This window comes from Phyllobates terribilis, unplaced genomic scaffold, assembly GCF_046119375.1.
Source record: "Phyllobates terribilis strain yellow unplaced genomic scaffold, ASM4611937v1 Scaffold_13__5_contigs__length_258822181, whole genome shotgun sequence".
Lineage (NCBI taxonomy): Eukaryota > Metazoa > Chordata > Amphibia > Anura > Dendrobatidae > Phyllobates > Phyllobates terribilis.
In genome coordinates, this window is record NW_027362773.1 from 80716031 (window position 1) to 80739796 (window position 23766).

General features: G+C 42.0%; 1 pseudogene; it reads left to right on the forward strand.

Moving 5' to 3' along the window:
* The first annotated feature begins 10962 nt into the window (after positions 1-10962).
* LOC141173593 (cingulin-like) overlaps positions 10963-23766 on the forward strand; it is a 66628-nt pseudogene continuing 53824 nt past the window's right edge.

The following is a 23766-nucleotide window of genomic DNA, read 5'->3' on the forward strand; positions in this document are numbered from 1 at the left end:
CAAATACATAAATACAGCACCAGAAACCATCAGTAGAACATGATTACATCACCAGAACCACCATCAATACATGAATACAGCACTAGAACTAATATTGTTAATACATGAATACAGTACTGGAACCATCCTTAGTACCATAATGTAGCAACATAACCACCATCTCTGGAACTGCATGATGAATTTAAAAAGAAACAAATGACATACTCACGGGAGCAGCGGAAAAAAAATAGACAAAACCTGAACAATTTTGACCTGGCGACAGGTCCTCTTTATAAAATTATTAGCAGCATATTTCTTCCAAACTTCTTTGGTGTACTTTTTTGTACTTTTTTTTCAGCAACAAATTGGTTTTACAAAAGAGCTGAAGCACAATGCGCAGATCAAACTTACTGTAATGACTTCCAACAGTAGACATGGTTAAAAATACTATACACGGTCAATATTGTCTTATTGTTGAAGGTTGCTGTATTCTGGTTGCAGTGGGTAGATGGTGAATGTAACTTTATTAGTATAGTTTTAAAAATATTTATACAAAAAGTCTCACTCTCAAAACTTGTAACTGTTCTTTGGCTGACACACTAGTTCTAACCGCTAGTAGATGAACATTTTATTTGAACAATGAAGCTTGGTCATGACCTTCCTAATCAGGGAAGAGGGCTGTTATACTGTTCTTTAATTGCTATCCTAAGGATTCACAATGGTTCTATGATGTGATGGATAGATGAAAGGGGATGTAAGAGCCATCTTTGTGTAATCACCAGGTGGACTTAATGACTTATGTAGCCCCAGGGGCTGCCACGGGTGTGCCAGATGTGACCGACAGTCGCCCTGCAGTTGGTTGCACAAGATCTTTTTGGCATTACAGACACCTTCTTAGCTGTTTCACTCTAGGACCCAGCAGCTCCTTCTTCCTGCTCTAAATGACACACTGACCTGGGTGTTTAAATAGCTTCACTTTGCAGCAGGAAGGTTCCAGTAATATTCACATGTTTCCTTGTGAAAGCTTGGAGCTTGTGCTGTTCTTACTTCCTCTCTGGTGCTAAGAGGACGTGTGTGCTTTCTCTCTGAAATCGGCTCAAGCTAAGTTACTTTCCCCTGTGCCGGTCTACCTTGTTGTCTAAGTTGTTAATGAGAACTGACTAGTGACCCCCCCTTCCCTAGCCAAGGCCTAGCTCTAGGGAAATACAGGGTTTTAGGTTCCTGTGCGGCGATTGGTGAGGAACCAATATAGTGACATTAGGGGAGACAAGGTGATATCAGATCAGCCTAGAATGTCTCCACTTCCCCTTTCCCTAGAGTCTGAGCTCCCTTTCCCTCATACCTTCGTGTTGCACTTAGTCTTTCCCACACCTTGCGTGACAGGGGCGTAGAGAATGGATCAGTCACAAAGATTACACAATCATGACCGGTCCTGGAATGGAGGGAGGCCTACTGGTTCCAGTGCTATTATCAGCTGTATGTGCATCCTTGGATGCATATCCAGTTGTAAACTATTGCACAGGTGAAAGCAACTGTCTCTTCCCTGAAATACTGATACAATCTACCGGAATATCGGAGGCCAACATAAATAGCTGACAGGTCTTGAAGTAGAAAGAAAGAGCTGCTCACTGTGGGAGCAGTGACAGGAGAAGAGCATCAATGTATTTTTTTTACTTGCTATGTGAATTGTGCCACAACTGGGGAACTTACCATCGTATGAAAATCACAATGGGAGATGTTATCAGTGTATGGGAACCACAATGGGGGACATTATTAGAATTTTTAGGGACCGCCTTCTGGTCTCCTCCCAATCAATAGATGGTGCTCCACCAAAGAATCTCTCTGCATACATCCTAATTACTTTCCAGAACCCTATGGGATCATCCTTCCATGCCAAGTATGTATTATACTGTATGTAGAATATAGATATTGTAGAGCATAGACATGTATTAGACATTTTTTATATATTTCTAAATTACAGCATCTAACAGAAAAAAATGGGCTAACTCAATAAAGAAATACAAATTGTATTAAGGATGGAATACACAGAATATATTCTACAAAACACAAGTATATTGTGCAGCACCTAAGCAAATGTCACATGTGATTTAGGATGGGAGACCCAGCCAAAATAGGTTATTATTGCCGGTGATGTATTTCTGCTCAGAGGCAGAGGAGGCATGGATTGTATCTGTCCTGCACTAATAGGACCAGTTCCTCATGGAGAAAGTCTTAATGACATGACACTGACAACATCTGGTTTTAGTGGCAATCCCAGTGGGGACGCAGAACAGATTGAATGTTGTGTCGTAGTAAATAGGTTCTCAGGAAAGAACATGTCTGCCAGTAACCGCGGTTGTTACCAGTATCTATAAATTGAGGGTCAGAAACTTAGAAACAATCATATTAGCGAAGGTATGTCTGGAATAATTGTCAGAAACCCTTCGGGCAATAGTTTTATTTACTCATAGTTTTGACATAATCCATCATTTAGAAGCCTACATGTTATTCCATCCTATCTTATAATTGAAATACATTTAAACCGGTTAACAGTGAACATCTCCAGTGAAGAGTCTGAAATTATTTACTTGTCAATCAATTTTTAATCCTTAAAGGGGTTCTAACGAACTTTTCAAAATACACAAAAATTTCATTTGCTGAAAAATTTCTAACCTCCTAGATCTTTTCTTCTCTTCTATCGGAACGCCTTTGACTGAGTAACACTATATCAGGAATTTTGGTAGAAATAGCGGTCTAGCAGAGTACACAACATGATTGCCGCATGAATATTAGTGAAAGGCTCATCTTGTGAGGTGGATCCATTAAGCTCCAGGTCTGGGTGGGCACATGGACCCTGGTCACTGGTGCAGCTGGCAGGAAGGCACGCAGATTATGAGGACTGGACATATGTAGGAAACTCATGGCCAGTAGTACAGGTGCAGTGGCACAAAGCAAGGATGATTGCAGAATCAGAGCACTGGAGCACAAATGGTGGAGCACACCAAACACAGGAACCTCAAGTCCTAATCCTAAAACACAGGTGTGTGTCCTTAAGTGAGAATGGGTTCCTAGTAGGTCTTAAATAGGATTAGGGAGATGATGGCACTGAACCATGCTGGGCAATCTGCAAAACTTGACGTGGAGCACAACAGAGGGTGGCAGTCCAACGTGAAGGAAGCAGAGCCCGGGATACTCAGAAACAGGTGTGTAAAATTAGGAACTACATTTCCAAGAGGGTATCTTCTGTGTGTTACAGTCAAATGCTGCCAATGGTAAGACACAAAGCTGCAAGGTAAGCACTTGTGATTTGGACATGCTCAGCTTGGCAGTGAGAATGCCAATGCCCCATATGCACCATCTCATTCACTGCAAGAGAGAAAGTCACTATACTAAAATAAGGTTAGTGAAGAACCACCGGCAGGAAAAATCCTACTTGGAGATGTAACTGAGAACAACCAGGTAACTACACAATAAGAGGATGGGATTTTTAATGGGGCAATTTCTTCAAAAAAGGTTACCTGGCGGCACTCACTTCAATCACTCTATGTCCCCCCCCCCACATACCTGCCAAGACACGTGAACATTTGACAGGTTTCACACATGTGTCCTAATGAACAGAACATGTCCACGATCCTTACCAATCGTACATGTGACATGGCCGGTGTGTGGGGCCATTTCGTTATCAGCTCTGCACATTTCTGGCTTCAAACAGCTGGTTAACCCTCTTAATGTTTTTAGTTGGAAAAATGTAAAAATCTTCTATGGGCCATGGTTATGATATTGGGACTACCCCTTTTAATCATATACTGATTACTTTTCATGGGGATCGGTCACTTTCATATGCTTGTAGACATGCAGATATTCACACAAAAAAACAAGCTCAAGCAGGGGCATAACTACAGTGGGTGCAGGGGTTGCAATCTCACCCGAGCCCTGAAGCCTGAGGGGCCCAAAAAGTCCCTTTGGCCCATATGAAAAGACCAATTCTTTTAAAGACTTGAAATAATTGGGGCCCCATTGGAGCTTTTGCACTGGGGCCCATGAGCTTCAAGTTACACCACTGGGCACAAGGTATACAATGTGTCATAGCTAGAGGATGCTTGAGGGGGATGAGCAAGGCACAAAGATTTTCTATTTGCTGTCTTGCATGGCCTCTTTGAAATTGCACAAAAATTTCAAGGCGGAATACTTACATTCAAATAACTTTAAGATTTAATAATATATAAGGTGTCAGGGATCACCACACACAGAGGGATGACACCGGGGAGATCACGTGATATCTCCCTTTGCCGTTACGATGTCAGTATTTAGTCCAGAATCTCGAGCACGCGATCCTGACTACTCACTCCATGGATATCGGCAAGCGACCAGTGAGAGTATGGCGTCACACCTCTGGGTTCCAAAGTCCGGAATCCGTGTTTACGCCCTCCATACTGTCACTGTCAGCTTCACGATAGCCCAAGTATTATTACTCTCTGCCATCACCGGCAGAGTTTGAAATATAATACAGGCCTGGCCGGACGCCTGCGTTTTCGAAGCGTGTATGGCTTCGGGGAAGGCGAAGAATTACAGAACAAAAGAAACAGAACTATTAAATTTTATATTTAATGCTAAAGAGGGGCAGTTTTTGAGAAAAATATATACAAGTATGTTACAAAGGAGACATTAAAATACATAAGCAGTTACATAGAATAGACAGGATAAAAGAAGAAAACTTACGCTATACAGTTCACAGGGACGTAATAGTATAGGTGGAGAAGGTGTACCCCAGTTGGATTTGAACGTTATCAAACGTGACACATTGCTTATAAGTCTTATACCCCCCTGGCAATGAGTCCTTCTGTAATGTCCATGAGTTCTCTTATACCTAAGGGGAGATCTGGCCACATGCCCCTTGTGGTGACATCATGTGGGCCGGTCTCCAGCCTGTACATTTTTATTAAAAACGCTAACTTCTGCGATAACTCATCACTCGTTGATCGCAGAAGCGTGCAGACTACACATTTTTTCCCTTATGATTTTATCTTCAGTTAGAGACCACACATCGCATAGTTACAGTCTGCTATTCTGGTGTTTTTGCACTACAGCTCTATGTAGCGTTTTTCAGCGGCAGAAAAAATATCCCTAACATTCCTTCGCTGATTTTACCTCTAAAAATGTGGGTCCTGTTATTGCCGGACGTATGAAACTCACAATATTTCATATTTCATATCGGAGACAAAGTGGCTGGAGGTTTCTTTTTTAAGCTCAGGAAGCAACCTCATGGTTACAGGCAAATTAGTGCAAGCCTGCTTTTTAATTACCGACCTGCGTCTTACAGGGACAAGAGCTTGCTTCCTAACGAAGTTATAACACTCCTTGGCTGGCATTTGTTTGTGTAAGCCATGTCTCAGGAGTGTGTTAATTGGGGCTTTTGTGCTGAGCAAAAGGGGAATAAGGGAGGGGGATGAACATCTATGTCAGGCAAATATGGAAGAACATTTTCCTGACAACAATATTTCCCTGACATAAGGTGTTATATAAATTATTTTAAAACTCTGAAAGAGATAAAATAATAAATGAAATGACTAAGGCAATCAGATACTAATCAGATTCTCTTCTTAAAGGAAATCTGTCAGCAGATTTTTACTATGTAATCTGACGCCTGAGACACTTGCTATGTAATATGAAGCCTGAGACACTGATTTCAATGATGTGCATTTTTTTGGATGTGTGCTGTTGTTTACTTATAATAAAGATCTTATCTCTCGGATATTATCATTGCCCTGACTAGCTGCCTTGTGTTGTGTCGTCCAACTCCGCCCCCTCCTCTGATAAGCAGCTCACTGTTAATAGACAACATACATAGAAAGCTGTGATGTGGGCGGGGGCAGCTTTCTGAACTTTGCTCCATGCTGCATCTAAAAACTCTGCGTCACAACTGTTACATGGAGAAAAGTAAGTGACAAATCATTGGAATCAGGGCCTCTTTTCTTACATTATGCTGCTTTCAGATGAGGTAGCAAAAACCTGGTGACAGATTCCCTTTAATAAATAGCTGACTTGATGTCTACTTAAAGGTAACCTGTCATGTCTCCAAATGCATAGATGTACTGCAGAGCAGGCTGTCAATCAAAGTGCTGGGGCAACCACTGGGACAATGCTGTGAGCAATGACTGTAGGCACTTCGTGCCCACCTCTATAACTGAGAGCCGGCTGTTCCCGGGAGGAATAAAGTTAATTTCCTCGAGGCAGCCGCACTTTTCCTAAGGCTGCCGAACAGTCTTGTAACACTATTAACCAGCACATTAACCCTATATCTGAAGGTTAATTACATTTGTGAGCAAGCCAGGTTCCCTTTAAATAGGTTACATTGTGGGTTTATGGAGCCAAGCTCATATGTTGTACGAAATCGAGAAATATAAATGTATGGCTTTCTGTATTTTGGTATAAATGATTTATTTACATAGATTTGTTACTTTTTTTTGCAATTTATAAGATATTCACATATATCCCCTTTGACACGAATGTAGCCGCATGTTAAATCTTATAAACAATGTCAGACTCTTGAGGAACGCTCGCTGCTCTTAACTTTCCATGGTTTGCAAATTTTGCAAATTGTATCCTTTTATTTGCTCCCAGGTTTCTGGCTGCTCCTATTCTCTTTGCAGAACCAGCAGCAGCAAGAATATTTGCCCGATTGATCCCTTAATATTGCAGTAGAAGCCAATTGTGTCCTAGATTACTGGCCCAGTACCGAAAACAATAAATTGCTGCAGTGCCGAAAATCAGCAAAACTAGAGAATAACTCTGAGCATCGCACAAAACTGGCTCTGTATCACTTTTAAGATAGCGAATAGTTTTGCATACAGTTTGCAAAATTTTAATTTAAAAACTAAATTAAGAAAGATTAGAGGGGGGATTGTGTTAGGACGGACAAATATAGAAGAGGGCCCCTATGCAAGCACAGTATATGACCTTTTGCAGTCCAATAGTTAATCATAATGTACCCCTTTATGTCTCTGTGATAGAAGCTGCTTTGGACTTAGAAATGGGTTGCTTAAGAGGAGCCAGCCTGAAATTCAGACACCATGAATCATATCCTGGCTGCACAATTGTATCTGGAGATATATCAGGGGAACATAGATTGAGACCAGATTAGGCCAGCTCCACCACCGGACAGTTTTACCCAGGGCTGCTGCAGGTGATTATTAGGTCTCTACTGATGTACACTCATGGGAGAGACCTGTCAATCACTTACAGTGGGGCCTGGAAAAGGCAGGTGAGGGCGGAGCTGGACTTGTCTTCTTGCAATGCCAGGAGCAATCAAATATCAAAATACTGGCCGTCACTTCCAAAACAGAAAACTGGTGTGTACAGGTGCTTACTAAGTGTAGTGATCTCCATATTTAACCAACAAATAAAGTAGCACTCTGTGACGCTATAGTATGCAAACATGAAATATATGAAATTTGAATTGCATTACTGCTCTGGAAAACAGAAATAAATGAAAATTCTTGGCCATTTTATGTGTACACAGCATCCATGGTAAGGCAACTCTCGTTGCAGGATGAGCAGTCACTCATGTGACCTCAAGTATGCGATTTGCATGCTTCTGGCCACATTCCGACTAGATGTGTTTGGGCTTGCTTAATCCATTGCATTGAGTGAGGCTAGTTGGCATGTGATTGCATATATGCAAATCGCATTTGTGTGGTCACATGCTCACCTGGTGTCACAAATAATTTGGAGATTCGTGGCAGCTCTGGGTATGCTGTAATTTAAATGTACTTTTTCCTTTTGGTCCAGCAAGGGTTAATGTTAGTTTCTTGCTGGCAGCCTTTTGTTAGCGGTCAGCTGATGTTGGTTGGTTCCACTCCCACCTCCCTTTAAATAGCCACATGAACCATCAGCTGACTGCCAGTTATAGCCCAGCAAGGGCTTAGCCATGTGATCGTGCACAGGGGGAAGGACCCGTCCAGGCACCATAGGGGAGCTAAGGGACAGACATAGGTTGTTGTCAGGAGGTGTCCCTTCCCTTGTTCCCTACCATTGGGGCCCTCATTTCCCCTCTATCTCCCGTTGCACCTGTGTGTTGTGCAGTCCGCCGGACATCCCCTTGTTGTTCCGTGACACCTTGCTCCGATCCTGACAGCGCACACATTGCGCTCTGTGATTATTCACAAGTAAGCAGTCACATAGAGTGACTGTAGACTTGTGTTCCAAGCCTGGACAACCCCTTTAATGATTGGTATAGTGGTATTACATGGTCAATATGTGGCGGTAATATGGAACTCTTGGTGTGGTAGTATTACTCTGGCACTATGTGGGGTAGTATGTGGTTCCTGATGTCCCTTTTATGTGATATTATTGGGAATCTTGTTCTTGGTATTCTGGAACTTGTTCAGTAACAGTATGGTGATTATACTTGTACGATGATATTATTTAGTGACTGACTTCGTATTCTGTAGTTACAATATACACCCCGATCAGCATAACCCACCAGTGCCCGCACCTACAGTACAGACCAAAAGTTTGGACACACCTTCTCATTTAAAGATTCTTCTGTATTTTCATGACTATGAAAATTGTACATTCACATTGAAGGCATTAAAACTATGAATTAACACATGTGGAATTATATACTTAACAAAAAAGTGTGAAACAACTGAAAATATGTCTTATATTCTAGGTTCTTCAAAGTAGCGACCTTTTGCTTTGATGACTGCTTTGCACACTCTTGGCATTCTCTTGATGAGCTTCAAGAGGTAGTCACTGGAAATGGTCTTCCAACAATCTTGAAGGAGTTCCCAGAGATGCTTAGCATTTATTGGCCCTTCAGCCTTCACTCTGCGGTCCAGCTCACCCCAAACCATCTCGATTGGGTTCAGGTCTGGTGACTGTGAAGGCCAGGTCATCTGGCGTAGCACCCCATCACTCTACCTCTTGGTCAAATAGCCCTTACACAGCCTGGAGGTGTGTTTGGGGTCATTGTCCTGTTGAAAAATAAATGATGGTCCAACTAAACGCAAACCAGATGGAATAGCATGCCGCTGCAAGATGCTGTGGTAGCCATGCTGGTTCAGTATGCCTTAAATTTTTAATAAATCCCCAACAATGTCACCAGCAAAGCACCCCCATACCATCACACCTCCTCCAACATGCTTCACGGTGGGAACCAGGCATGTAGAGTCCATCCGTTCACCTTTTCTGCGTCGCACAAAGACACGGTGGTTGGAACCAAAGATCTCAAATTTGGACTCATCAGACCAAAGCACAGATTTCCACTGGTCTAATGTCCATTCCTTGTGTTCTTTAGCCCAAACAAGTCTCTTCTGCTTGTTGCCTGTCCTTAGCAGTGGTTTCCTAGCAGCTATTTTACCATGAAGGCCTGCTGCACAAAGTCTCCTCTTAACAGTTGTTGAAGAGATGTGTCTGCTGCTAGAACTCTGTGTGGCATTAACCTGGTCTCTAATCTGAGGTGCTGTTAACCTACGATTTCTGAGGCTGGTGACTCGGATAAACTTATCCTCAGAAGCAGAGGTGACTCTTGGTCTTCCTTTCCTGGGGCGGTCCTCATGTGAGCCAGTTTCTTTGTAGTGCTTGATGGTTTTTGCAACTGCACTTGGGGACACTTTCAAAGTTTTCCCAATTTTTCGCACTGACTGACCTTCATTTCTTAAAGTAATGATGGCCACTCGTTTTTCTTTACTTAGCTGCTTTTTTCTTGCAATAATACAAATTCTAACAGTCTATTCAGTAGGACTATCAGCTGTGTATCCACCAGACTTCTGCACAAAACAACTGATGGTCCCAACCCCATTTATAAGGCAAGAAATCCCACTTATTAAACCTGACAGGACACACCTGTGAAGTGAAAACCATTTCCGGTGACTACCTCTTGAAGCTCATCAAGAGAACGCCAAGAGTGTGCAAAGCAGTCATCATAGCAAAAGGTGACTACTTTGAAGAACCTAGAATATAAGACATATTTTCAGTTGTTTCACACTTTTTTGTTAAGTATATAATTCCACATGTGTTAATTCATAGTTTTGATGCCTTCAGTGTGAATGTACAATTTTCATAGTCATGAAAATACAGAAAAATCTTTAAATGAGAAGGTGTGTCCAAACTTTTGGTCTGTACTGTATTTCACATTTACTGTACCGCAGATCTTGTGCTTTCTAATGCCAGGGCTGAATTTCTTACCCATTACATCACATTAGTCTTTCCTAATATTGTTTTAATAGGAAACCCTTTTTTAAATTGCATATTCAGCTCAAATATGAAAGACTTGTTCACATGCTGTGTTTTTTGTCACTTTTTTTGTCACTTTTTCTCCACGCATTTTTGCACAGAGAAAAATGCAGCATTTTACCGCGCCAGCAAAGTGAATACGATTTCTGAAATCTAATGGTCATGCTGCTTATTTTTTTTCTTTGCAGAATTGAACCATCAAAGCGTTTTTTCAAATCGGCAGCATGTCAGTTCTTACAGCGTTTTTGAAGCGTTTTTCACCAATGCAAGCAATAAAAAGTGGCAAAAATGTTCATATTTTGTGTAGCGTTTTTCATGTCAACAGAAAACTCTGCTGAAAATGCTCAATGTGTGTACATTAGATGGAAATTAGATGGCTGTCGGTTAAACAATTGTTCAGCTGACAGTCATCCCAGTTGTCTCTCATACACACAGGATGGCTTATTTGGCCGAGCATTGCCGTGTTCTCTATGAGAATGTCATTGACTGACATGTCGGCCAGAGGCTTATCTCAGGGAGAACAAAGTGATTGGCAGTCCGAAATTGGACATGCCTGATCAATTTCTCTCCCGACCATCGTTTGGACGGCATTGCCAAGCACATTAGACCATCGGCTGAACTTGTTGATATCAGTGGGTGCAGCTGACATTATTCTAATGTGTATGGCCAGCTTTAGGGCCAACTTTAGGGCCAAGGCTGAACTGCATTGTCTGTTGGCGTGTAAAGTGGCCAAAAGCAGTACTAGTCATGACTGAGCTGCTGTCCGGTTACGCTCTGGCAATTTACAGGAAAACCGAGTCCCCGTCCCAGTGTGCTGTCAGGTGCGGGATGCATCACACTCACTTGTAGGCCCCAGGCCTTGACTGTCTCCAGGTCTCCATCTTCAGGAGCCACCGCACACAACTCAGGGGACACCAAGTTCATTGCAACAAGCAAACGTTTACTGGTCAGTTCAAATTCATTAGCTTGTTTGTAACATGAGGGATAGAGCACAACACTTCATATCCTTTATTTCCTTAGCATGACACATCTTCAGCCCTACCATTCGTTCCACCTGGACTATTCCTCAGCCCACTGACTCTGTCAGCCCCAGGAGTTTTCTGTCCAGTTCTGCAGTGCACTCAGGATCAGCCTCCTGCCCTTCACACGGTTCCGTATTCATCTTCCCCTGTGAGCCAGAGAACACAATGTGCCCTTTAGCCCACATGCCAAGCCTTGGACTACTGACATTGTTGGAATATCCACGTGGGATATCAGTACGGCCTCCCACTTCCTTGAAAAATTGATACATGCTGTCCCTAGCTGCCCACTGCACTTGAACTTGACCTTGTTACTCTACTTCCCTATCTGACAACTTCCAGGAAGTGAGTTCCTTTTCTATCCTCACTCACCCCTCCCACTGTGGGCTAGCCCCAAACATTAATTATATCTTATCCTAAACCAGTATGTACTAAACCTATTGTCCTTATCGTATGCCTTATAACTTATCTTATTAAGTTATTGCAAAGATTACTGAAACCAAATCTCAGTAAGAGATGACAGAGAGCTGTGATACTAATATGAGGAGTAGCGAGCCTCCAAATGGGAAAGCCCAGAGATCCACTCTCAATCAACTTACATTTTATTTCTTTGTAGTAATTTTTTTTTCTTCTAGTGACTTTGAGAAAACTGCACGTTTATAACTGCTATAAAATGCCTTGAAATCAACATATCAAAAGCTTAAAACTAAAATGTTTTCAACCCCAAATAAGGTATTAAACCAACTAGTAACTACAAAGCGCATTGGAAACTAATCCCGAACACAGATATCACTGATAGGGCAATGAGAAATGTGACTTTGTAGTTTTATTAAAATAGGATTGACAAGTTTGAAATTATCCATCTGAGAATCTGCTTATGTTCCCCTACAAGTTTATAAACTAAAAATAAGCAAAAGTACAGAAGAAAATAAATGTGATTTCAACAAACCACTGTTGTATTTTTAGAATGATAATGAGGTCAGGACAAGTTTGGTGGTGCGTGTTCTTAGTGTAATAAATTGTCATTGAAAAAGCAAAATATGGTCAGAAAATAAAAAGAAATACAAATAAAGTGGAAAAGAAATAAACAATTTTTTTACTTGGATCCTTATTTATTCAACTTTTTTTTTTACTTTAATCTTTTATATATTTGCATATTTACACCAAAATAAAAGAATGTAGTCTTTTATTGAGTGGTGGCTCGTTCAAGCAGTAATGGTTAGACTGATCATTTGAGCATTTAGGCAGAACAAAACAATGGACAGCTCGTTATCTAGTTACAGCAATTCTTCAAATTCTATTTCAGCAATAGACATTCAGAGAGGATGATTAGGATGATTAGGATATGCCCTGAATGTTTGCATAGTATGCACTCCACCACTAGGACCTCCGCCTTTTAGAGAATGGTGGCACTATATTTCTCACTGTGCCTTTAAAGGGGTTGTCCACTACTTGGACAACCCCTCCTCACTCCTCGTGTTTGGCTCGTTAAAATAAAAACACTTATACTCACCTCCCATCCTGGCGCTATTCCAGTGGCATTGGCACTTGTGCTCCCGAGACTCTCATATGGTTGTTTCATCACGTGAGCCCTGAGCCCAATCAGCGTTGGCTTCACTGTCCCTGCTTTCGGATGTATTGATCATCAACAGGAAGCCAGAGCTGAGGCTGATCTCTGACTTCCTCCTGATGTTCAATTTGTCTGATGGTGGGGACAGCGAAGCAGCGCTGATTGGGTGCAGGGCTCACGTGTCATAACAACCATAGGAGAGTCCTGGGAACGCAAGTGCCGACACCACTGGAATAGCACTGGCACATGAGGTGAGTATAAGGCTGTGTGCCCACTATGCGTTTTTCAAGCGTTTTTGCCGCGGAATTTCAGCAGCGAAAACGCTTAAAAAACATGCGGATGTTAATGTGGTTCAATGTGCGAATGGTACCCAGGGCGGGAGAAGAGGAGACTCTCCTCCAGACCCGGGTACCATAGAACCTGTAAAAAAAAGAATTTAAAATAAAAAATAATTATATATTTACCTTCCGATGTCCCCCGGTCTCCTCAGCGATGCGTCTTGGCTTGCCGGCAGCTCGCGATGTTCTGAAAGGACCTGCCATGACATAATTTAGTCATGTGACGGGTCACGCGACCGCTGACGGCAAGCCAGGACGGAGCGGAGAAAATACCGGGGGCCATCGGAAGGTAAATATATATTTATTTTTTATTTTTTTACCATTCTTTCGGTCACACTATATAAATCCATGCCATTTGCATGGATTTATATAGTGTGACCAAGTTGTCAAGCACTTTCCAAGTGATGCTAAAATCGCTTGGAAAGTGCTTGACAGCCCGCATGCGGAAATGCATGTGAAGAACGCTTCACATCTGATTGTCCCTAGCAGGAAAAACGCATGTACAATCCGCATGCATTTTTTCTGCCAGGGGAGATGCAGAAACACTCTGGAAAAAATCCGGAGCATTTCTGCATCGTGGGCACATAGCCTAAGTGTTTTTATTTTAACGGGGCCAAATATGAGGAATGAGTGGACAACCACTTTATGTCCTACTAACCCAGCTACAAAGGGCAGAAATATGGAGATGGGTCAGTAATTTGTCATAATGATGCAATTTCGAATCGTGCAAAATTCAAATTCACCTGTTCGCTTGGATTTTCCTGGAAAATTTGATTAGTTTGATTAGTGGAGAAAGTATTCTCAGAGAAATTAATGTCTCTTATTATGCTCTGGGGTCTCTTCTCTAGACCCCAGAATATAATAAATGTAAGATGTGGAAAAATAAAGAAATAATTGTTATACTCACCTCACCGCTGACCTCTCACTGGCCCCTCTGGTTCTCACTGTCACCTGTCTGGTTCTTGTTGTATCTTCAGATCGCCACCACTCAGATTGAATTCCCTCTATGGCTGGGCCTGGACTTCCGGGTCTGATGAGACTTGGGAAGGTTCTGTGCAAGTGCGCGCCAAAGGTCATAGCGTCATTACCACACGGCATGCTCCGTAACCTCACATGCATGCACAGAACTCACCTGGGCCTAATCAAACCCATATATCCAGCCCATCATGTGAGGCCTGGAAAATTTAATGCGAGTGACGTCAATCTGAAAATGCAACGAGGACCAGACAGATGACGGAGAGGAGGGGCAAGAGAAGCCGGAGAGGTGAGCAGTGAGGTGAGTATAAGTATTATTTTTATTTTTTAGATCTTACATTTATTATACTCTGGGATCTAGAGAAGAGACCCCAGAGCATAATAGGAGACATTAATTTCTCTGAGAATAACTTCCGCGCAAATCGAATTTCCCAGGATAATCTGAGTGAACGGGCAAATTCGAACTTTGCTTGATTAGAAAATGCATCAGAATGACAGATTACTGATCATCTCTATATTTCTGTCCTTTGTAGCTGGGTTAGTAGGGCTCAAAGACACAGTGAGTAATATGGGACCACCATTTTCTTAAAGGTGGAGTTTCTAGTGGTAGAGTGCATACTATACAAAGATTCCGCATCTCTGCTACCTGACTACTGTCTCCAGGATGTCTCCTGTCTGCCTGCGGCTTCAAGTACCACTGCTACCTCTTTGCGGTCTTCTGTACTTCTGCTACCTGTTTTCCATGTGCCTCATCTTCCTGCTACACCAATGCCCTTGGCCCATTTGACCACCCAGACCTTGAGCTTTGTGTATCCACTTCACCTAGTGAGCCTAACACTTTACCGGTCAGAACCCAGCTTGAGTATTTCTACAGGAGAGTGTTTTGAGCATGGTCACTGTGCAAGGTTGATCATCTAATGCCGGTAGTGGATCTTGTATTAACTGCCTCCACCTTTATAACAGAGGTTTTATTGTTAGAATTCTGTGATGATAATGAGACCTCAAAAAGTGATCTCAACCGAACAGTAAAAGGTTACATAGGTTTAAAAAAAAACCTAGGTCCATCAAGTTCAATCTTCCTCAGTTTAAGAAATCACTTTTCTAAAAGTCACCTTGAAATAATACATTCACGACAAAAACTTGTTTTTTTTCACTATTTCTTGTCTCTTTATGAAAAAATAAACTATAAACTTATAATAAGGGTCCTATTTTATGTTAACTGGGTTAAAGCAAGTTCAACTACAGCATGGGGAAATCAGCGCTGGTGGAAAGCAAGACGCAATGTGGAAAATGTGTGCGCGAAGCTTATGTTGCTAGTTTTGAACATAACAGCTCATCAGACCTGGCATGTTTGTTATAAAATGATAGCAAGAACTCCGATAAGCCCATTAGATTAGAACTTGCTGTTATTAAAATACAATCTTGAGTTGTCTTTTTATTGCTGTCCCAGGAAAATGGAGACTTGTGAAGTCAGGCGGCGTGCTGTTTAACTAGTATTGCCGGCCTCAGTTTAGCATAAACATTTAATTTAGGCATATAAAATTAGCATAACTGTAAATGCCCTGGGCCCATCACTGGTACTGTAATTCTACTGCCAATAAAACCCGGCTTCTTATCATAGGCTGATTTGGAAACTGCATTGTTGGCAACCATCGCTAATGATTTTGTTTTTATGTAGAATCAATAAGACAGTAATTGAGACTGTCAAAAAGGGCAATTTATTAAGAGAAGAAAGAGTAAAGTAATATATAAGATAAAAATAAGGATTTCCAAGGGGATATCGAAAATGAGTGGGCATTAGAGGTAAGCGAATCGAATCCAAACATTCCTAAACTTCATGGATTCAGGTGGATCCAAATTTTAGGTGATTCAATTCACTCGTCCAGGTGCCATTTAACTGGATTCTGAGAGCCGGGAAGGGGTTAAAAAAGTAATAAACACTTACTCTAAACTCACTTCAACCATTACCTTACTCGGTGTCTCTATTTTGCCTCGCTCCCCATTCGATCTTCTGATCAACTTGTCTTCCTTATTCTTTTCCTTCTAGGTCGCCACCACTGCTTACAAGGTCCCATGCTATCATATGAGGCGTATCACATGTTTAAACTTTTTAAAGACATGAGGAATAGGGCATGGAGAGGAGTAGTCCCGAGCAAAGGGTCACCAATGAATATTTCCTGTACTTTTCAGAACTCACTCAAGATTCTCTTAGGCAGCCCACCCAAAAGTTGGCAAATATGGCAAATATTTGTCCCGTCCCTCTATCATGGGTGGTAGGAATCAGATAAATATAAAAAAAATGAAAAAATGTCAATTCAGCTCACCACTTATGTGTTAGAGATAAGTATGCCAAACCTCCAGGACAGTCTGTGGTCTTTTTTGTGTTGCACGGAGTATACAGTGGTCTGGTTTCTAGATCAAATAGCTCTCAATGGTCCAAAAGCGAATGTCTTCCAGCATCAAAGGAAAGTAGATAAAACTTAGTCTGTAATCATATTATTATTATTTAACGCCCTTCGGCTTGATCTCGAGCCATGGCGATTTAATAGATGAACGATCTGTGGGAAGATCGATCTTGTGCAAGACTAGATTATTATTATTATTATTACAGCGCCATTTATTCCATAACGCTTTACATGTGAAGAGGGGTATACATTGCAAAAACAATTACAATAATCTTGAACAAAACGTGACGTCGACTTGTACAGGAGGAGAGGACCCTGCCCGCGAGGGCTCACAGTCTACAAGGGATGGATGAGGACCCTGCCCGCGAGGGCTCACAGTCTACAAGGGATGGATGAGGATACAGTAGGTCAGGGTAGAGCTGGTCGTGCAGCGGTATGGTGGAGCGGTGGTTACTGTAGGTTGTACGCTTGTTGGAAGAGGTGGGTCTTCAGGTTCCTTTTGAAGGTTCCCACGAGAGTCTGTTGTGCTGGGGTAGAGAGTTCCAGAATAGGGGGGATGCATGGGAGAAATATTGTATGCGATTGTGGGAAGAGGAGATAAGAGGGGAGTAGAGAAGGAGATATTGTGAGGATCGGAGGTTGCGTGCAGGTAAGTACCGGGAGAGTAGGTCACAAATGTATGAAGGATACTGGTTGTGGGTGGCTTTATATGCCAAGGTTAGGGTTTTGAACTGGAGTCTCTGGTCAATGGGGAGACAGTGAAGGGATTGACAGAGGGGAGAGGCCAGGGAATAGTGGGGGGACAGGTGGATTAGACGAGCAGCAGAGTTTAGGATAGATTGAAGGGGTGCGAGAGTGTTAGAAGGGAGGCCACAGAGTAGGATGTTGCAGTAGTCGAGGAGGGAGATGATGAGGGTGTGCACTAGTGTTTTTGCAGATTCGTGGTTGAGGAATGTGCGGATCCAGATAGGTTAAACAAGGTCTTCTCCACCGCTATCTTGATTGTATCAAGCCATCAGATTGCTGGTCTACCTTTTCGCCTTGCTCCTTGTAAAGTCACATATGCAACATTTGACCACTGCAGCCAATCATTAGCCTCAGCTGTCTTGTGCTGTTAACCTCTCCATCACTGCTGAAGCCAGTGATTGGCTGCAGCAGTCATATTTTGTAGATGGGACATCTCTGCTGCAGACCTCTAAAACCTGTAAACAAAGAGTGGCGAAGACCTGCATAAAGGCCGGAGCTTCCACAGGTAACAGTTCCTGCTTATTTTGTTTTTTTCAAGTATTACCACAGCCTAATCTCTTCCTAATCAGTTAGTGTATAAATGAGTGCATAATCCTAGTATGAAAAGAAGAAAATATCTATGCTCGAGCACACACATCATACTGGGCGTAGGACGCAGATATGTATAGACGCAGCTGGAGGAGACTAGGGATTCGGACAATAATTACAGAGGGGTCAAGGTTAATCTAGCAATCAATACATTACGCTTACTGCAGGGGAACATTATTTCACTATAAACTGGCCTTTCCTGGAATTTTGACTTGTTTGTGGCCCTTTAGGGTAAGAAAATTGATTTGCATGGATTCTTCCCTTACAAAGATAAAGAAAATAACTAAAAGCGTATTTCAAGGAGTTTTCACATATTAGGCATTTGTCACCTATCCGTTGGATAGATGATAAATGTCTGATTGCCAAAGGCCCCATTTCTAGGACCCAAAGTGACCACTAGCAAGGGGGTTGAGGGCCCTTGTTTCTGCTCACTGCACGTATAAGGAGCTGGAATAGAAAGGTTTTCCAGTTTGTGCCTTGACTAAATTTTAATAAAACTGATGGAAGCAGATGGCTGGCTCTGTCAGTCCAGTGCAGTTAAAGCCATTTCTTTCCTTTCCTTAAAATCTGAGAAAAGGGTAAAAAAGTTACTGTAGTTACTTCTGTTGAGCGAGCATGCCGGACACTGCTCGGTACTCGCCTGAGCATCACGCTACTCGGGATGATCGACGAGCACCGAGCACTTCCGGGTTACTCGGGCGGGAGCTCGGGTCTCCGCCCTGCATGTTTGGCGATCTTTACAGAGCCAATGAACATGCAGGGATTGCCAGCCAGTCACTGTAATGCCGCAGCCATGTTGTTTGTGGGCATTATAGTGATTGGCTGGCCGCACAGCGTCACCTCGAGTATTTAAAACCGGGCGCCGCCATCTTGGACACAGACGCTCCAGATCAGACAGTGTAGGGACAGCGCTGCTGAGCTAGGGAGAGATTTTTCCTGCGAAATAGTTAGTGTAGGGTCTGTAAAGGCTGCCAAATAGAGATGAGCGTTGTTCTACTCGAACTGTTCGCCAATCTCAAATTCGAGCTGTTTTGGGCGGTGTTCGAGCCGTTCGGCGAACACGAACAATTTGAGAAAAATTCGGCTGTTCGAGGTTATGTTCGATAACTGTTCGTGCACCAAAATCATAACTGGATTTTTTCTCAGTAATGATGAAAATTAATGTTAATACGCAGTTTGAGTGTACAGCGGGGTGGGGGGAGGGGCAGGGGATGGATCTCTGCAGGAACAATGAAGATCTCCATTTTTTTTTCTCTTTCCCGCATTTACAGTGGGGAGGTGCAATCTGTCAGCCTATCAGCAGCGCACACACGGAGCGAAGTGCTTTTTTTCACACAAGCAAGGGCATGTGTCATTGGCAGTGTATGTCACATGTCCTTGCCCTATAAGACCAAGCCATTTTCCCCGTCGCCACCATTTTCTCACTGCTGCAGCTGCGTGTTAGACGGCACCGCTGTTGCTGTGTGCGCTATACCTTGTTAATTTCAAGCCAATTTTCGCACAAATATACAGATAGCTTGGGAGTAGGGAATAGTTGTGATTGCAGTCCTTTTAACGACTAGGTTACAGCATTTCCTACGACTTTTATCAGGGAGGTCTGTGCTCTTAAATAGATCGGTTGTGGGAGTAAAGACTAATTGTAATTGCAGTCCTTTTCAGGACTAGGTTACATGAGTTCCTATCAGTTTTTGCCAGGCAGGTCTGTGCCAGTGCTGTGCAAGTTTTTTTCACAGCATTTGGCTGAATCTAGCAAAGCTAATCCTTTTTGGCCTATTGCAGAGTGTGTTAGTCAGTGGAGTAGCCTATCTGTGTTGCAAGATATACCACCTGTGTATAGAATACCAATTTTTTTACTGCACCTAGTGAAGTAAAATCTTTTGGGCATAGCATCATTCTATTAGTCCATCTATACTGACCTCCATCAGGTTGCAAATTAAAACTAATTTTTATCTGCATCTACAGTACCTCTGAAAAAATATTTGGGCTTCTAGCAGTGTGTGGGACTTGTTCTATTAGTCCATCTATACTGACCTCCATCAGGTTGCAAATTAAAACTAATTTTTATCTGCATCTACAGTACCTCTGAAAAAATATTTGGGCTTCTAGCAGTGTGTGGGACTTGTTCTATTAGTCCATCTATACTGACCTCCATTAGGTTGCAAACTGAATATATTTTTTTCTGCATCTACCTCTGAAAAAATATTGGGCTTCTAGCTGTGTGTGGGTCTTGTTCTATAAATCCATCTATACTGACCTCCATCAGGTTGCAAACTGAATATATTTTTTTCTGCATCTACCTCTGAAAAAATATTTGGCCTTCTAGTAGTGTGTCGGACTTTCTCTATTAGTCCATCTATACTGACCTCCATCAGGTTGCAAATTAAAACTAATTTTTATCTGCATCTACAATACCTCTGAAAAAATATTTGGGCTTCTAGCAGTGTGTGGGACTTGTTCTATTAGTCCATCTATACTGACCTCCATCAGGTTGCAAACTGAATATATTTTTTTCTGCATCTACCTCTGAAAAAATATTGGGCTTCTAGCTGTGTGTGGGTCTTGTTCTATTAATCCATCTATACTGACCTCCATCAGGTTGCAAACTGAATATATTTTTTTCTGCATCTACCTCTGAAAAAATATTTGGCCTTCTAGTAGTGTGTCGGACTTTCTCTATTAGTCCATCTATACTGACCTCCATCAGGTTGCAAATTAAAACTAATTTTTATCTGCATCTACAGTACCTCTGAAAAAATATTTGGGCTTCTAGCAGTGTGTGGGACTTGTTCTATTAGTCCATCTATACTGACCTCCATCAGGTTGCAAACTGAATATAGTTTTTTCTGCATCTACCTCTGAAAAAATATTGGGCTTCTAGCTGTGTGTGGGTCTTGTTCTATTAATCCATCTATACTGACCTCCATCAGGTTGCAAACTGAATATATTTTTTTCTGCATCTACCTCTGAAAAAATATTTGGCCTTCTAGTAGTGTGTCGGACTTTCTCTATTAGTCCATCTATACTGACCTCCATCAGGTTGCAAATTAAAACTAATTTTTATCTGCATCTACAGTACCTCTGAAAAAATATTTGGGCTTCTAGCAGTATGTGGGACTTGTTCTATTAGTCCATCTATACTGACCTCCATCAGGTTGCAAACTGAATATAGTTTTTTCTGCATCTACCTCTGAAAAAATATTGGGCTTCTAGCTGTGTGTGGGTCTTGTTCTATTAATCCATCTATACTGACCTCCATCAGGTTGCAAACTGAATATATTTTTTTCTGCATCTACCTCTGAAAAAATATTTGGCCTTCTAGTAGTGTGTCGGACTTTCTCTATTAGTACATCTATACTGACCTCCATCAGGTTGCAAATTAAAACTAATTTTTATCTGCATCTACAGTACCTCTGAAAAAATATTTGGGCTTCTAGCAGTGTGTGGGACTTGTTCTATTAGTCCATCTATACTGACCTCCATCAGGTTGCAAACTGAATATAGTTTTTTTCTGCATCTACCTCTGAAAAAATATTGGGCTTCTAGCTGTGTGTGGGTCTTGTTCTATTAATCCATCTATACTGACCTCCATCAGGTTGCAAACTGAATATATTTTTTTCTGCATCTACCTCTGAAAAAATATTTGGCCTTCTAGTAGTGTGTCGGACTTTCTCTATTAGTCCATCTATACTGACCTCCATCAGGTTGCAAAATGAATATAATTTTTTTCTGCATCTAGCTCTGAAAAAAAATTTGGCCTTCTAGTAGTGTGTCGGACTTTCTCTATTAGTCCATCTATACTGACCTCCATCAGGTTGCAAATTAAAACTAATTTTTATCTGCATCTACAGTACCTCTGAAAAAATATTTGGGCTTCTAGCAGTGTGTGGGACTTGTTCTATTAGTCCATCTATACTGACCTCCATCAGGTTGCAAACTGAATATAGTTTTTTCTGCATCTACCTCTGAAAAAATATTGGGCTTCTAGCTGTGTGTGGGTCTTGTTCTATTAATCCATCTATACTGACCTCCATCAGGTTGCAAACTGAATATATTTTTTTCTGCATCTACCTCTGAAAAAATATTTGGCCTTCTAGTAGTGTGTCGGACTTTCTCTATTAGTCCATCTATACTGACCTCCATCAGGTTGCAAACTGAATATAATTTTTTTCTGCATCTAGCTCTGAAAAAATATTTGGCCTTCTAGTAGTGTGTCGGACTTTCTCTATTAGTCCATCTATACTGACCTCCATCAGGTTGCAAATTAAAAATAATTTTTATCTGCATCTACATTACCTCTGAAAAAATATTTGGGCTTCTAGCAGTGTGTGGGACTTGTTCTATTAGTCCATCTATACTGACCTCCATCAGGTTGCAAACTGAATATATTTTTTTCTGCATCTACCTCTGAAAAAATATTGGGCTTCTAGCTGTGTGTGGGTCTTGTTCTATTAATCCATCTATACTGACCTCCATCAGGTTGCAAACTGAATATAATTTTTTTCTGCATCTAGCTCTGAAAAAATATTTGGCCTTCTAGTAGTGTGTCGGACTTTCTCTATTAGTCCATCTATACTGACCTCCATCAGGTTGCAAATTAAAACTAATTTTTATCTGCATCTACAGTACCTCTGAAAAAATATTTGGGCTTCTAGCTGTGTGCGGGACTTGTTGTATTAGTCCATCTATACTGACCTCCATCAGGTTGCAAACTGAATATATTTTTTTCTGCATCTACCTCTGAAAAAATATTTGGCCTTCTAGTAGTGTGTCGGACTTTCTCTATTAGTCCATCTATACTGACCTCCATCAGGTTGCAAATTCAAAATAATTTTTTTCTGCATCTAACCCAGCCAATAGTTTTGGCCTAATACCACAGTTTGGCCACTCAGCTCTGCTCGGTTACCATCCATTGTTTTTTTGTGCAAACAACTCCAGAGTTGTGAATTAGTTAACCACCAAAATGAGTGGAAAAAGGCCTGCTGCTGGTGGAAAGGGGAATAGGCGTGTTGGGAAGGGGAAAAAAGGTTGTGTCCATGGGGTAGGTGTTAAAGCAACAGTAACATCTGCAGAAGAAAGACCATCTTCCAGCCAAACTAAAATGTCTACTTCTTTTAGCGGACAATGTGATAAGATCCCTTTCTTACGGCCACGCCAATCGCTACAAATTCCAGATGAGGCACAAAAACAGCAGGTGCTTCAACGGATATCAAGTGCTCCTTTAAGTGGGCTCTCCTCCACATCAACTTCAACATCACAAATACTCCAGTCCTCAAAGGTGTCACCCAAATCGCACTTGCTTCCTCACAGCTCCCAAATCTCCAGCTGCCCGTCTGAGTATGAGGTAGAACAGATGGTTGAGTCTGCAGAGCTGTTTACTCATACTATAGCCTGGGAATCAGAGGTCGACTCCAGCGCTTCTGTGAATCCAGACGAGGAAATGATCTGCACTGATGCCCAGAATCTTTATGAGTCGGATCCAGGACCAGACGCAGAAGGTTCTGACCATAATGTAGACCCTCATTCCCAAACAGTAACTCCTGTGGGTGGAGACAATGAGGAAGACGATGATAAGACTCAAATACCTGATTGGAGCGACAACTTTAGTTTTTTGTCAGGGCAGGAACAGGTTGGCTCTGAGGACGACGGGTGTGATAACGCACAGGGTGATGATGATGAGGTCGGAGATCCCACTTACTGTCAACCCACAGTCAGCCAAGAGATGAGGTCAGCAGAGGAGGTGGAGGAAGATGCTAGTGACGACGAGGTCAGGTTGCGCCTTCCTGGACAGAGACGTAGTACTGGAAGCACGTCAACAACTGCATCCTCAAACACAACTCTGCCTCTCACCACAAGTCGTGGTGGCTCTTCAGGTCGCATGGGTGCTAAGCCTTGCATAGCCTGGGCATTTT